This window comes from Strix aluco, chromosome 6, assembly GCF_031877795.1.
Source record: "Strix aluco isolate bStrAlu1 chromosome 6, bStrAlu1.hap1, whole genome shotgun sequence".
NCBI classification, from domain to species: Eukaryota; Metazoa; Chordata; class Aves; order Strigiformes; family Strigidae; genus Strix; species Strix aluco.
In genome coordinates this window covers 41,562,502-41,578,291 of record NC_133936.1, presented here as the reverse complement: position 1 = coordinate 41,578,291, position 15,790 = coordinate 41,562,502, and the positions used below count along the sequence as shown (strand labels likewise).

General features: G+C 45.3%; 1 long non-coding RNA gene across 1 annotated transcript in view; it reads left to right on the top strand.

The window, feature by feature from the left end:
• Positions 1-314: 314 nt before the first annotated feature.
• The window catches only part of LOC141924992 (uncharacterized), a 61,828-nt gene continuing 46,352 nt past the window's right edge, over positions 315-15,790 (top strand). Inside the window, exons 1-2 of the long non-coding RNA XR_012623722.1 lie at positions 315-383; positions 15,157-15,383. This is a non-coding gene — a long non-coding RNA (uncharacterized LOC141924992). The remainder of the gene's footprint in view (positions 384-15,156; positions 15,384-15,790) is intronic.

The window sequence follows — 15,790 nt, the reverse complement described above, 5'->3', positions numbered from 1 at the left end:
CGGAGCAATGGGTGACATCCCTCTTCCCTTAATATTAAACCCACGTCCTGCCTGCGTCTGCCTGCACTGCTCTGCTTCTTACAAAAGGATGAAAAGACAGGCAGCCTCGTGCTCTCCGGATGAGCCAGCAGCTGCGGAGGTGTTGGTGGTCAGTGCTGGGAGCGTGGGGGCTGTGTGACCAAGCACCCCATTTATCACCACCCCCACACACCCAGCAGCCGCGGCTCCTTATCTCTCTTCCCAGCACTGGCGTGGTCCGTGCCAAAGGCTGGAGCAGGAAAAATTGGTCTCTGTGTCATCTCCGCAGCCCTCTTCTCAGCCAGTGGGTTCTGCTCTGCCCCTCTCACAGGACTCCAGCTTGCTGGGTGCTGGGATGTTTTCGGGTGCTGTGCTGGGGAATGTTCATGGCTCCTTCGGGGAGGGGCTGTTGGGTGCTTTTTCAACCATGGCTTTATAAATTTAAACAGATGTTTGTTTGAAAACTCCAGCTTTGAGGCATGCTCTCATTTTAAATAGTTTTAGTGGAAATTTGCACTCCAGTGGATGCGTGGAAAAATGGTGTTTTCAAAGTGAAAATGAAATGAAAACCAGCCTGCCCTCTCCCACCAATTCCTCCCCAAGTGAAATGTTATTTGGAAAGTGGGTCCTCTGTTTTGAAATATCTGAAGCACAGAGACATCCTTCTTTTTACTTCCTTCACTTTTCTGTTCCTTTCTTTGCTTCTATTTCACTTATTTTCTTTATGTCTTGAGCCTGTCCCCAGCCAGCTCCCAGCTCCCCTCGTCACTCGTAGAGTGCAGGGTGTCACGAGAGGTCTGCTGAAGCGTGTCGAGTGCCTATATTTTCCATTTTTTTTTCTTAGTAAAATGTCCTCAGAACTGAAACTCTCTGTAGAAACTTTGTGCTTTTTACATAAATTAGGCTTTATAACATGAGCTGGCTGCCTTGGGTCCTGCCCATGCATGGGAAGGAAAGCGGATGGCCTCTCAGGAGCTGCTGGTTTACCTGTGACTGACAGCTTGGTAAAATCCTCACGTCCTGCTGCACATCCTTCCCTCTCTGGTTGGAGAGATGATGCTGTGTGCTGCGGTCCCGTGCCCACAAGGTGGATTTAACGCAGAGGGGCTGTGCTGCATAAGCTCGTGGTGTCCTGAGCATGGTCATCTCAGAGGTCATCCCCTTTGCTGGGGAAAGTCTGTGTATGGAAATAGCTGGTACTGATGCCTAGCTCTTCTTCCAGCTCATCATTGCGTGGCCATGCAAGAGGAATGGGCAAGACCTACAAGGAGGGATGCAGTGGGGTGATCGAGACTGCAGGGGATGATGTCAGTGCTTTCATAGCTGCCTAGACACCTCTAGAGAGATGTGAAGGGCGTGCCGGATGCTGGCTGCACATCACGGAGCCAGGCCGGTGGGGCTGAGATCGGAGGGGTGCTGCCGGTGCGGGGGAGGACGGACCCGGCGCTGCGGATCGGTGGCGATGAGATGCTGCGTCTGTGCATTGTACAAGTTGCTGCTCACGTGGTTTCAGTCGAGCCAAAATATTCTTTCAGAAAGAGAACGGACCAGATGTCTTATTATTGCTGCTCACAATGCTGTCCTCCAAGTACAACAATCCATCAGGGGGCTCGGCACAGCCCTACAGAAAAGTCCCTGACGCGTTTTTACAGCAGGGCCAGGTTCTCACCACTTGTGTGCATTTGTATCCCTTGACAAATAGCTGTTTGACTTCAGTTTTGTTCAAAGGCACGGTGGTGTCAAGCACAGGGCTCCTATTCAAGTGCCCACCAACGGTGGTCCACAACTCACTGTTTCCTCTTCTTTTCTTGCTTTGTTTCCCCGTGACAGTCACTCAGGAACTTTTTCTTTTTTTATCTCATAGGGTTTTTGAAAGACAATTTTAAAGGATTTAGCCACAGTAAAACACTGCCTCTAATAAGGACTGTAAAAATGGCTTGGAAGTATATGGTGTGAGGAATTCCCATTCGCATTGATATGTTGCTGGCATGACACTTAATTGTGCTTTTCTTTGAGGGTGATTTATAGAATTGTTTGGCAAAGCCTTGCACGCATTGAGAAATGCAGCTCTTTCTACAATGGACCAGCTCATCCTTATTGATTCCTCTTAAAGCTGGGAGGTGTGCTCCAAACTGCTCTGAGCACCTGGTACACATTTTTGTCCTGCTGTATAAACCCATATAGGTAAGGCATTGACTTTAAACTGCTTTCTAAGTTATGTGTGTGCCCAAAGTGGTCTATGGAGAATGGACCCCAGATGTGTCATGGGCTGTACAAACGCATAGTGTGAGGATGTCCCAGCCTGCAGCAACTGGCAGTGCAAGCTCCCAGGGTGCTGGTAAAACCCATTCAGACCAGTCCGTGCCACCCTGGCCGCACAGTGCCGATACGATGTTCCTGTCTAGGTCTCCTGGTCATTAAAAATTTGGTTTTATAAATGAGGAGTCCTTTGTATTCTCCAGACTGACTTTCTGCCGTCCTTCTCTAGCTGAAGTTCCCCTTTGACTTCAGTGAATATTTTGTGTGCTCAGAGAGCATTTTCCGTCACTTGAGCCTGAAAGGGAAGAAGATTTATGGAATGGGGAGCATGAGGCACCAACTCAGCAAATACCAAAGCGTGTATGTAAGTGTTTGCAGGTCGGAGAAGTATGCAAGTGGTCTTGATCTTCATAAGCCACTCTGTATTGTTGGGTCCAAAGGCTGAGCTGAGAACATGCAACACAGTTTGCATATTGACAGTTTCAGATGTCTAGTCTAAGGAGACCTTTCTCTCTGCTGTGATCTTGCATCTTCTTCCAATCTCTCTCAGTCTCAGCCTGTTTAATAGGCTTACAGCTACTCAGCACCCTTAGCAGATGCTGAATGTCGTGTTGTCAGTGCAGTAGATTCATTATCTTCTTACGGTCTTAGTCTTCATTCTCTTCAATTTGGGCAAGTAGATTATGATGTATCCGACCTATTATTGTTTCTCTCTCCTTCTGACCTCTTGATGTCCCCCAGCTATGGGCCATCATTATGGAGGTCTTTGGTGGCCCTTCCTATGCTCTCACACTTTCTGTAGAGATTAGCTTTCACTCTAGCCTTCAAAGTCATCTCTCAGTGCATTGCAAGCTTCTTTCTAGCCAGGTAAAGCCTGGGGGGGGTCTTGTGGCAGATAATGTGAGCATCTCGATTGGTAATTGTAAAGTCAGGATCTGTAATTAATTTTTCTATAAAACTTTCAGGTGAGCCTCCTTCCCTCTATTAATTAGCACAGGGAAGGGATGCTCTTGACTAGAGGCAGAAGACAAAAATAGGAGCAGGGAGGAAAGAGAATTGGCTCCTTTGAATGATAAATATTGTTCCTTTCATGCCTTAAATAAAACAAGAGTTTGGCTAAAAACAGTGAGGTTTTAACTCTCAGAAACACAGACTTGAAAAAGACTGAAGAAAACGGTCCTGGAATAGGCAACAGAGACCTCATCCAGCAGATTCCTCTCATTCCAAGGCAAGTTCAGTGATACCTGTGTGATTCTTCGTAAATGTTTGTTTAACCTGTTTCTGGAACTGTTGAAGTGTTCTTTTTCGCAAATGCGAGGCTCAGAAGCACACACACGATGGCTTGGGTTCTCACGTTAACCCCTGTGAGCTGTGGCTTTGGGAAAAGCACCAAATACCGCAAAAGCTGTTAACACTTCATTATTTGCATAAATTATTTTTTCTTTTTTCTTTTTAATAGAAACTTGGAAGCAGTTTAAAAATCCTGCCATGGAGGGCTCTGTCAGAGAATAGATTTTTTTTTTTTTCACAAATTTTCATGCGGAATTGATTATACAGTCCTATCTGCTAGAACCCTCTGTGGAAGGAGAACTTGATGTACTTCCATATAAATCTATGGGCAGCAGGACTTGTTCTGCCAGATTCAAAGGAAAACGAACAGTCCCTTAGAGACGAGAGCAATATCTAGCAAAAGCAGATAGTGTCTGACAAATCTTATTTATATTGAGGATTCAAAATCTGCTGAGCTGGAGAGTGTGGCAATATGTACCTGTAGTAGATGGCAAGGATACCTGCCCAAGGACCAGGCAGCTTTGTGAAAGAAGAAATGCGAATGAAAGAAAAGTTGAAGTAGATAGTTGAAGTGTTTGTTCGTTGGCTGGACTAACTAAAAAAAAAAAACCAAACCAACCAAAAGCAGTTTCAGTTGACTGTATTGGAGGCTTTTGGGGATCTCTTGGGAGAAAAGCTAAAAATGCTTTTGATCCAGTATCTTTCCTTTGCCCTGAAGTGAAGAACTACACTTTTTTAAGATTAACATGTAAAAAAAAAAAAAAACAAACCCACAACAGAGTTTTTTTTAATAGTTAAAAAGTAGCCCATAGCTGTATTTGGTATGACTGTAACCTGTTGCTAAGCACAGCCTGGGGGGTGGTAGGCTAGAAGCAGCTCCTAGAGACGGCGTTTCTGACTTTTCACCTTCTGATCTGGGCTGATGGCTACTCTTTGAAGACCCACATGATTAAGGGTGATTAAGGGTTGCACTGTGATTACATTTTCAAGCCTCCAATACTCACGTATCCCACTAGAAAGCTAACGGGAGAGCACCGTGTTGTAATACTATGCACCGCTTTGGAGACATTTAAGTGTAAGTGTGTTGAGATATGATTTATATTCACCACTGAGCCTTGAAATTTCTTCCAGGAGATCCCAGCATGCTTGTGTGTCTTGGCACTACAGGTTACAGGGACATTGAGAGATAGCTGAGCTATTGTGGGCAGTTCTGATTGGTGGGGTTCCTTGAGGCAGGCAGCTTCCCCGGTGGGTGTGATTTTTTTGGTTTTGGTTTGTTTTGTTCATTGCACAATTCCTTGGCATGACGCCTTTCACCTTGTCTCCAAATGATTGTTTTTACCTCTGTATCCCACTTGGTGAGTCAGATTGAAATCATCTTATTCAGTGCAGTATGTTTCTTGGGTTTTTTTTTGCTTTTCCAGATGTGGATGAGCTCTAGGATGATAACTGGAATGGAGGCAAGTGTTATGAGTGGCTCTGGTGCTCAGCTCTACTCCTCCCAGAAGGTGAAACGGGATAAGGCTTCAATATAGTACAGGGAAGCTTCACTTTCCATCCAATTATAGTTGATGGCTGTACCCCTTTGGAGCTGGGCCAGGTGTCCATTGAGCCATTTTATTCTCTAGCAGTGCTGGCAAGCATTTCAGATGAAACCACCACCAAAGTGCAGGACACAGTGATTCAGCACAGACCTTCTTTAGAGACAGCCTCACAAAATGAGGGTGCCAAGTCCAAAACTGGAAACTGCCCAGGCCTCCCTACTCACCTCCCAGCTGATGCTGTGAGTACCTCTACTCAACCTGCTTGATCCTGGAATCTTTAGAGTGGCTTAAGGTTCTACCTCTGCATTGGTCTCAACAGCCTAGAGTCTTATCTACTGACTGAGGCTGATCAGGACAGAGAAATCAGGTACCAGCATGTCTCAGTTTGAAGGCTCAGCTTCTCTGGTACAAGCTCATGGGATGAGACCTCCTTGTAAAACCAGCTGTGGCTCCATCCGTTGGCCGTGGAGCTGCAGGACGTGATGTGCCCTCACTCTTGCCCTGTAAGGACTTGTGTTGAAACACTTGCCCAAGGGAACAGGCAAGCTGGGCCACTTGCCTTTTTTTCCCTAGACTGAAAAATCCTCACCACAATTCCACCTCTGAAACTAGGCTTCTGTGCAGATAAAAAGTAGCCAGAGTGATGGCCAAGGAAAGCAACCAGCACCACCTCCTCCCACCACCTGGAGCACTTGCTTCTCCCTGGGCACTACAAGGGAGCAGCCCCTTGGGTCAGGATTCCCCTTTGGAGAGCCCAGCACATGCCATATGTTCAGGATCAAGCCACACAGATTTCCAGTTTGGACTCTCCACAGCCAAAGCAAACTAAACTCTTAAATACTTCTGAACTCTTGAAAAAACCCTCAGATACTCTGATGATGAGCCCAGAAATGCTTAGATTATTAGCTGCTAATAACCGTGGAGGTATGCCAGCGCAGGAAAAAAGGCTGGCTGAGCAGTCGAACGCCTTCGTGTAGGTGTTTCTGAAGAGCTTAGGCTGAGGTGCTCAAAATGGGGGGTATAGCTATAGGGCTCTCATGAAGCTCCTACTAATTTCTGATCTGGCTCTTGAAATCCTGGCCCGTATGCAAGTCAAGCTGGCTTTATTCAGCTTGCTCTTTCCTGTACGACAGGCATCACCTTACTCTGAAACGAGAAGGAATGTGCCTCTGGTATGCCGAGGCTATGGATTTCTGATGAGATCTTGTGAAAATGTTTCTGACTGGGGTTTTGGCCTCTTGCTTCCTGGGATACGTGTTTCACTTTGCACTGACTTGCAGTGAAAAATATGCAGTGGCAGTTTGAAGAACTGTGCTCCCCACCCTTTTACCAAGCCAGATGCTTTTCCCCTAGGCAGATCTTTTTTTTTTTTCTCCCCAAGATAAGGTTTTAACTGAATTCCTACTGGTAGAGTTTCCTCCCTTTCGTGTTGTGCAAGGACCTGGCAGTGGGGTCAGGACTTGTAATCTGCAGATGGCCTGAGGTCTTGTGATCCAAAGCACCATGAAGTAAGTTGGGAATGGGCAGGGGGAATTCCTGTGTATTTCAGAGGGAGTACTGTCTGATGTGGAAGCACATGTGCTTTTGTCTAAACTGAAGTCCATGCAGCCAAACCCCTTCATATTGGAATTATATTGTTAATTAGACCTTACCAGGAATTTCACAACGTTGATATACAGTGATTTCTGCAGGTTGAAGTTTCCAGCTGAAAGTACATCGAAAGACTGGAGGGTTTTTGCCAAAGCATGTCTTTTAAACAAACAAACCAACCAACTGCCCCAAAACCTTTTAGCACACACCTAACCTGATTTTGCCATGTTCTCCCCTAAGTGACATGCCCAAGGTCCCACAAGAAGTCTGTGGCAGAGCAAGGAGCAGACATGCTGCTTTTCTGTTCCTCAGCCCACATCTGGCATTGTGGGATCATTTGTTCCAGCTGGGAGCGACCTCAGCCAGAGCTTGGCTTCGCCAAAGCAGGGTTAGTGTGTCCTCACCATCAGTGCTTCCGCTGGCAGAAATGGAGGAGGGGGGAAAATGGAACCAAGAGCATGTGAAGTGATCGTTACAGGGAAAAAGAGACTGAAACCACATGCATTTCTGCCTCCTGTCTGCGAATTTTCAGCTGTCTTTGAGTGACTGGATGTCTGCTGGGAATAGCAGGAACCCGACTGTCATCTCTGGTGTTCTCTGTCAAGACCAGGCAGCTCTGAAAGAAATTAGAATTGTGTTTCTTCATCTTGTTGCCACAAAAGCTTATATAAGTTCCTCCTCTGCACTCTGACTCCTGACTATCAGTGAGGTGGTTGCCATCTCGCTTCACATGTGGCATTTCATTATAGCACAGCTTCGTATAGCTAGGGAGAAGAGGAGGTGGGAAGTAGCCTCTTCTTTAGGTGACACCTCTAATGACCTTAAGAGAAACAAAACATTAGGAAGTCTGAAGGGCTTCTTAGACTTCTAGCTAAGTTTCATGTTACCAAACACACTGTACCATCTCCCCTCATCCGAAGCTAGACAAGGCTTAATGGGCTATGCAAATAGCGAGGCCTTATTTGTATGCTGCAACACGTCTACAGCACCAGACACTGATTCATGCGCTAAGTTGGTACTAATGTGTGCTCTAAATTGTGTATTACATCATTATCATAGTTCTTGCTTGTTATTGAACCATAAGGAGAGCTTTAGACATTGCATGCATTATGATTATAACTGCTACAGATGTTCATAACATACAAAACTGACATTTTTGCAACTCTTTGACCTTTAACACATGAATAGCAATGCAATCTTGGCAGCACCTTGCTTTTCTTAGCACTTTGGATGTCATAAAATTACAGAGCATCCCAGGCATCTCAAGAAAATGTATGTCTTAATTTATTCCAGCCTTGAGAATATTCTTAGGCTGTTTTGCTAATCAACCCTTCAAAAGATGTGCTTGAACCCTCATCCCCCCCCTCTCCCACCGCCTCTAAACCTTGGCTTGGTGAAGGATATTTGTCCAATATTCAACTGTCCTGAGCCTTGAGTTGAATCAATGTTCCTTATCTTTCTGTGGATGATGATAATGACTTTGCAGACCATGTACTCCTAATGTTTCTCACATGAAAAATAAGTCACTGAAGTCTAGAGAGAGTCTCCTTAATGTTTCTGTTTATAAGCCCAAATGAATATGGGCCCTGTGGAGATCATTGCCTCCTGTTGCTTCTCCCAGACCCAGCCTATGTGTTCCTTGTCAGTCTCTGGCTTTCCTTCCGCTTCCCAGAGCCGTTGTCATGCTTCCCTGAAGGTACTCCGACCCTACGTTCAGCCTGGAAAGTGTTCGTGTACTGCAAGTAGCTTAGTTTGTTGCTGCTTAAAGCAAGACCCGAGTGGCCACCCTGACATCTCTGCTGCTCCCAAATAGGAGCTGGTTTTCTTGCAGGAATTGTCTTCTCAGTGGTGCTATGGGTCACAGCATGAAAAAACTCAAGCCAAACAGCTCTGTCCTGAGGACCTACTGCTGACTGGGAACCTGGCCAGAGATAAGCCAGTACACAGACTGCACCCCACACCTTGGCTCAGGACAGGAGCTTAAGTTTAAGGAGGCTTAAATTTGAAATCGTTCTCAGTTCAGGTTAGAGGCTTTACTGTGTAATGGTGAATCTGGGGAGCTAAAAGCAAGATCCTGATTGTTTCCTACATAACCGTATATTTATCCTGGTAAAAGTACTGCTTGAAATCATCTGATAAGGTTGTCAGGATAGGTCAAAACAGGGAGGGCTTCTCTGTGGTAGAGCTGGATGGGTAAATTCCTCCCTTTTTATGCAGTTTCTCACTGGCATCTGTGTGGTATCAACTGAGTAACCCATATTGGTACAGGTAGAAGCTTCTTGGCACCCTGCGGTGGGTGAACCTCCACACATCTGAAGTACCTCCAGGCTGAATGACTTGATCTTGAGAACTCAAGCCTTGCAAACTGGGTTCGTCCTCCTTAGGCACTTTCCCCTGCTGCTAGAAAAGCTTTGGGACTCTCTGCCACTTGATTGTATCTTAAATTCTTCTCAATCCTCCCCTCTATGTGTCTCCCTGACCGGTCATCAAACAAAGGGTGATTCAGACTTTTTTTTCCCCCCTCAACCTACAGTCTTGAGGGCATAAACAAAGCCTTTCAGGCAAGGTCAGGGACAAAGATTTGAGGAAGGATTTTGCTGTGGAGGATCACACTTGGGTTGCTACCTTGATTAAATTAAATTAAACTAAGCATTGTGCATGGTGAACTCATGTAAAATTCATACTCTCAACTTCCCTCAGTGCTTTATTAGGTGTTTTAATTGTTTTACACCCTTTTCTGCATGTTGTCTTAGATGTGCTTTACATCAGGGACTTTGTCTACCTTTGTACAATGGTTGGTAGTGGGATCTTGGCACCAGTCTTCTGCTTTGAGAAATGCATCAGACCAGCCCCATGAAAGGGCCAAGAGAAGTTGATGACATTGCTTTGCCCAGAGGCTGCTGCAGCAGAGGAAGTCTAATCACAGACTTCAACAGGCTTTGGCTCAAGTCTACAACAAAGCTGTTCTAAGAAGACAGTGTCAACATACTGCTATTTCCTGCAAAATCAGCCTAGCTTGGAGCAGGAATCACAAGATTTCTTATTCGGAGTGCTCTAATCAGTCCTTCTTCTGGCCTGTTAAGTGGGATCCAACCTATAAGCTCTATTACAGCAGATACCAAAGACCCATGCAAGGACTGAATAACTTCTTTTATTTATTTTAAGCATTGCTTCAAGTATGAGACTGGTCAAAGTAGCGCTGGTGGTGGATGAGCAAAGAAGTTGAGCCTCTCCACATGAAGTGTTACTTCAATATCCAGCTACTTCCTATTTGGGGAAATATTGTTTGCAGATGGTGTAGTTGCGACGTGGTTGTACGCTGCACCGTTATTATCAAGATGGATTTATTACTGCAGAGAAATCTTTCTGCTATCTTATTTCCCTTCTTCTCTTTCCTGAGGTTCACTCTCCCCACCAACATGTGGAATGGTTCTGCTCAAAATCCATCCAGTGGCAAGACATAAAAACTCAACATCTATAAACTTGAAAGACTGGTTTGCTGTTGCTTTCTTTAAATCCTAGCCTAGGCTTGGCATGGTGGACAGAAATGCCTGGTGCATCTCCAGAAACATCTGGAGATCTTTAGTTCTTTTGGGGCCAGATATGGAGAGACTCCATTCCTTGCAGGAAAAGCAGTTGCGATGCTAGATAGCAGCCTTGATGTGAGGTCTGTTGACTTTGGTCACGTCACGCTTCTCGGAGGAGATGGAAAAGGAAAAGTACTCAGCATTTCAGAAAGAAGGTAAGTTGAGTTGCTGCAGGTCCCTGCCTCTGACCTCTTTGCTCACCTGCTGACATGAGTTGGTTCATCTTGCCTAGACCAGCTGATAGAGGACAATACCAGAGGTAATTGAGGAATTTTGAAGAAATAATATAGGATATGGATGTAATGCCATGAGACAGACCACAGCCAGCAAGAGCTACCCAGGGATCCTAGGAAAGGGCCCCTCCATCTCATAGTGTGGCCATGCCTGAATGGTGCTTACATCTGGCTATGGCTTCCCTTGAGGCCACCTATGAAGACACCCATTTTTAGGCTCCCATCAGTCTGCCCTGAAAGCTGGGGCAGGTCCAAAAGACCATTCTACATTCAAGCCAACTGGGACGTGTCTCACAGGGGAGATGAATTTCTTCTGGCCACCGTAGTGGGGAAACCCAAAATTATACCATTATCATGATTCTGAAAGAGCAATTCTCTCCTTTTCCACCCAAAGCAGAGGTCAGGCAAACAGCAGTTATGCAGGGTTAGAGCTCCAGGCTGGGTCATATATCTCCAGCAGGTTATTTCTGAGCCTGTGCAGGTCTCCATGCCCTGGTTACGCTCTCTTACATTTCCGAACTTTCTTGGCTAGCAGCAGTATTTTTGAAACAGCATCCATGGAAATTATGGTCTTGCTTCACTGCACACACTTGTATGATAGCTGGTTATGACTGTATCTTATCCATAGCTCTTTAAATCTAATGGCCTGCATTTAAGTATGTTTCATTTATTAAAATTAGTGAAACATAACTCTTTCTATAAATATTCACTGTTTTTTTTAAGACCTGCTCAGTGATTTAATCTTTTTCTTTAATTCAACATTTCAATTATTATTTTTTTTTAAAGAAAGGAATATTTACTAGCTATTTATGTGTGTATAGACCATATTTGTGTGGGTTTGATGCTGATCGACTGCATGTGTGTTTACAATAGCCCTTGTGTTATCCCAGCCGGCAGCCTAAAAACACTTCCAAATTATTCCACATCTGAAGCAAAGAGGGTTTGGATAGACTCCTAGGGGAAAGTCTTGAAGTGGTGCCCAAACCTCAGTCCCAGTGCTGTAAGTCAGGCACGTGGCTGATATTTTATCCAGCCCAACTTGGACTTTCGCAAGCTGTTTTGTTTGTGGAGGAAACGGGAACTTGGGAGCAATTTTAATCAGTGATTTCTTGGAGATGGGCTTCCTCCTTTCCTTTGTCCTCTTCTTCTCACTTGACACACATGCACACGCTCTGCCCATGTTTTCTAAGAAATGATGGAAAATATGTGCACGTAAGCACAAAGGCTGGGCTGTACTAAAACAGACCCTTGGTGAATAGGGACTGACCTGAATACAATTTGTGCTTTTGGAGTGACGCTGATCTTATGCATACAGCACTTGAATGAGTGTAGGTGGAGCAGCACTAGGGATTTCAGTTTCAGCTCTGTCACTCAGCTTTGGTGTTTGCTGCTAAGTTCAGACCTAAATGGTGCTGTAATAAAAAGCTGGAAATGCTCCAGTAAATGTTCCAGGCTTTGTCATGAAGGTGGTGATCAAAGCTTTTAGACTGCACCTTCTGTGAAGGAGAAACAGAACTGCTGGTCCTTAGGGTCCTCAGCTCTCCGGCGGCTTTGTTGCATGACTGCCCTGGGACTGAGCATTGATGGACTTTCCAGGGCTCAACTTCACAGGCAACGTCCTAGGACGTGGTGTCCTGAGTCAGGTGTCTCCCAGCTAGGCTGAGCTCTGCAGCTTGGAGAAACAACTGCCCCTATGGATCAGACAGCCCAGGAAATCAGCTAGCCTGAAAGCTTTGAAGCCATCTTCCAGTAGGACAGGCTGTAAGGTAGGACTGCCTTGGTGTTTAGGACCCCAAACTGTAATTCCCAAAGTGCGATGCATGGACTAGCCACAGCCAGTGAGACTTTGTATGCAGCCTTATACTCCCCTGGCACGCAGGTGTGTTTCACTGCAAATCATTCATCACACTGAACTCCCACGAACAGCCCAAAATCTGCAGTGGTCATTCATGAGAACACGAGGCATCAGTTTTGTAGCTGTTTTTCAGGCCAGTTTAGGTCAGCAATGGCCAAGGATGTTGGGGGGGGGGACGGGACAATCCTACATCATTTGGAAAAAAAGCAGTATTGTCTCAAAACCAAACTCCTACAGTATGATTTCATTTCTAGAGCTCTTTGCTTTTTAGATGCACTAAAGATGACATTGTTTTCCAAAAATGTTGGCATTACTGTGGCTTGGAAACTCAATACTTGAGCCAGGTCTGGTCTTGGACGTCCGGTTACTCATATAATAACCCGCTTTACTATTGGATTAAAGATCACTTTTTAAAAAGTAATTTAAAATCAGCACACGCATCGATTTAGGAATGCAAAATAATTTTATTACTATCTCATCTCAAAACCTTCACTGTCTGCAATTCTGAATTGCAAAATGTATTACAGAAACACATCTGTCATACTTTATAATGTGAGGTAAGACATTCTATGGTGATTGTTTGTCTCAAAAAAAAAAAATTTAAAAATCCAGAGCAATGCAACAATAATACATCAAAGCTAGAATCAGGTGCATAACATTTTGCCTATCTGAGTATTGGCTAAAGGCTTGGGAGGAGGTTATGCTTTGGATGGGACAGACTAAAAGGTGTCTCTTACAGACACCGGTAATTCCTTTAATTGAACTGCCTTGCAGAGGTCATGCTCTGAGGCTGAGAGATAGGCCTAAACCTCTCCTTCCTAGGTGGTGCAGAAGTTCAGTAGAGTATGCACAACGCAGGTGATCACTTGACTCCAGGATCTGGAGCTTTCAGACCCTCATCTTTTCCTCTGGAACTTTATAAAAGAAATTCAGGAACCTGGCGACACTGAATGACCTTAGAGAGAAAAGCAATAATCGCTCTGGAACTTGGGCCAATCCTTTTCCTCATTAGGGCAATGAAGCTTTTATCGCTGCTGCAGTAATGATGCATTTTTAAAGCATTTCACACCTACTTTAAATCTCAGTAAAGAGCATGAAACTTCTTTGGTCGAGGCCACATGGTATCTATTGTTAAGCAGGCTGTTAAAATGAATCAACCCAGATTAAGCAGCCAAAATTACCACTTGCTATCGCTCGCCTGAATCTGTTCCCTCAGAGACAGCCCTGTAAAGAGGCTGAAGGCTGATTAAACACTTATCCGCCAAGCGGAGTCCGAAAAATTCTGGCAACAATTGCCTGTAGAAAGCACGGAAAAAAATGTATGAGACGTAAAAGGCTCGATGCGTCGGTCTGCTTGAATCCAAACCGTCCCCCGCCGCAAAACCCTTCGTTAGCAAGCCTTCCATCTGCCCAATGAGTGCTTCTGTATCCTGGCCCTGAATTTCCTTGCTCTCTCCCCAGGGATGTGATCGTGTGAGTTCATTATTACTGCTGGCTGTAATTCACACTCCAATATGCAGTGCTATTAGCAAAAAAAAAGATTTAAAAAAAAGTAAATATTGGTAAATGGCCTTGATTTGCCTCAGAGTTCAGACCAGAGGCTTAAACTCTTCCTTGGAAGCAACCATCCGGGGCAGGGCTATGGGAACGAAGCTCAGCCCATGTGTCTTCAAATGCACTTGTTGGCAGTGGAGGGCAGGAGGGTAAGGAGCAACTTGCTTGTGACTTTTCCCACCAGGCTACTTGAACAGAAGCCTCTGGTCCACTTCTAAAAGGTCTATTTGACCCCCGGGCAGTCTGGATCCTTGAGTGGAAGGGTGCTGCTTTGTGCTAGCTGAGCATGTGGCTCTACAGCCTCCAAATTAAAGCTCATGACTTGTGGAAAGCTGAATGGAGAGTTACTATCTTGCGTGCTGGAGAACATGGCTTTGATTTCACCTTCCACCACTGGGCTGGTGGTTCTTGAGACAAGGGGTATACTGAATTTGAAATATCTGCTATGTTACTGAAACCTAGTTCCAAAAAGAAAATCAATGCTTTGTTTAGATTTTCCTTTTCAGACTCTTTCCTCCTCTCCTTTCCCCTGGTCTTCCCTCTCCCCCTCTCCGAAAGCATGCACATCAACAAGCCTTAAGGGAGCAATCACGCTTGTTCACAATGAAGGAATTTAATCTCCTGGTAATTATAGAAGTAAAATCACAACATCGGGATTGTTTTCACTCGAACAGAGGGGCATTCCTGCCAAGACTTGGATTGTCTTGGAAGAAGCAGAGTGCTGTCAGGATCACAAGATCCTGAGCTGGAAAATTCGAGGTCCAGATCCTGTGGCTGGAAAAAGTGGGTGCAATGCCGCTGACTTCAGCAGAGCTCTGATTTGTGTCACCTGAGAATGCAGGTCCCCTGAAACTGTGTTGGGATCATGAGAAATGTTGCTTCCCTTTCAAAACACAGCAGATGATGTCCAAAACCCAGCAATCTGTTTAATACCATGTGCGGTTCCCCTCCACCAGCTCTGTGTAATCTGGCCCTTCAGTCCAAATGACCATCTGGTGTCTATAGTTGTTTTTTTACTTTTTTGCCGTTGTTTTGTTAAAGGCAAATAACTTTCATGCACGGCTGACAGAGGAGCCACCATCCCAGCTGATGGATGTGCCGTGCAGCCCAAAGCTGAAGAAATATAGTGAAACACAGAAGTGATCACGGACTATAGATCTGCACCTCTTACAAGGCCTGTCATCTTGCAACCCTCACTAATTGATTTTTTTTTTCTTTTTACCCAGCAAAGACTTGTCCAGAAGCTGGTCTGAGATGGATGTAAAACCATCTGGTGCCCAGTGTGTCAGCCAATGAGATCAACCCTGGCTTCTCCTGCCCAGGTGACTGCCACCAGCTGTGCCCAGCTGCAGCACTTGCACCAGCTTACCCAACCGGAGGGGATTCGAAGGGACCTGGTGGCAGAGTCTGGGATAATTCTTCAATTGCGCCTACACTGCAAGAATTTATTTTGGTAGGTCACAGTTTTTACTGAAAATACTCTATATTGAACCAGAAGTGCAAGCGATCATGCCACTGGGGCTGCTGTAGCTAAAGATGTGCAGAGGTTGTTGTGGTTGAAGTTGTGCCCCCTCGTTTAGCTGAATCGGTGCAATTTGTGTGCCGATTTGCACCTGAACTGAGAATTTATCTGTTTGCCTGGGTTTGTCTGTCAGCTCCAGTAACCACTGGGAAGGCAATAGTGGGTGAAGGGCATTGCAGATGGGCAGCAACCCTCCGGCTCTCCAATGAGCCAGCGCTGCTCATCTCCATCCTTTGACTGGAATTCCTTAGCTTTGCAAATGAAGTTGAAAAATTGATTCGAGTGCCTTTTTGGGAGCCATCCCCCCAAAAATTGGGCTGATTTGGTGTGAAGGTGGG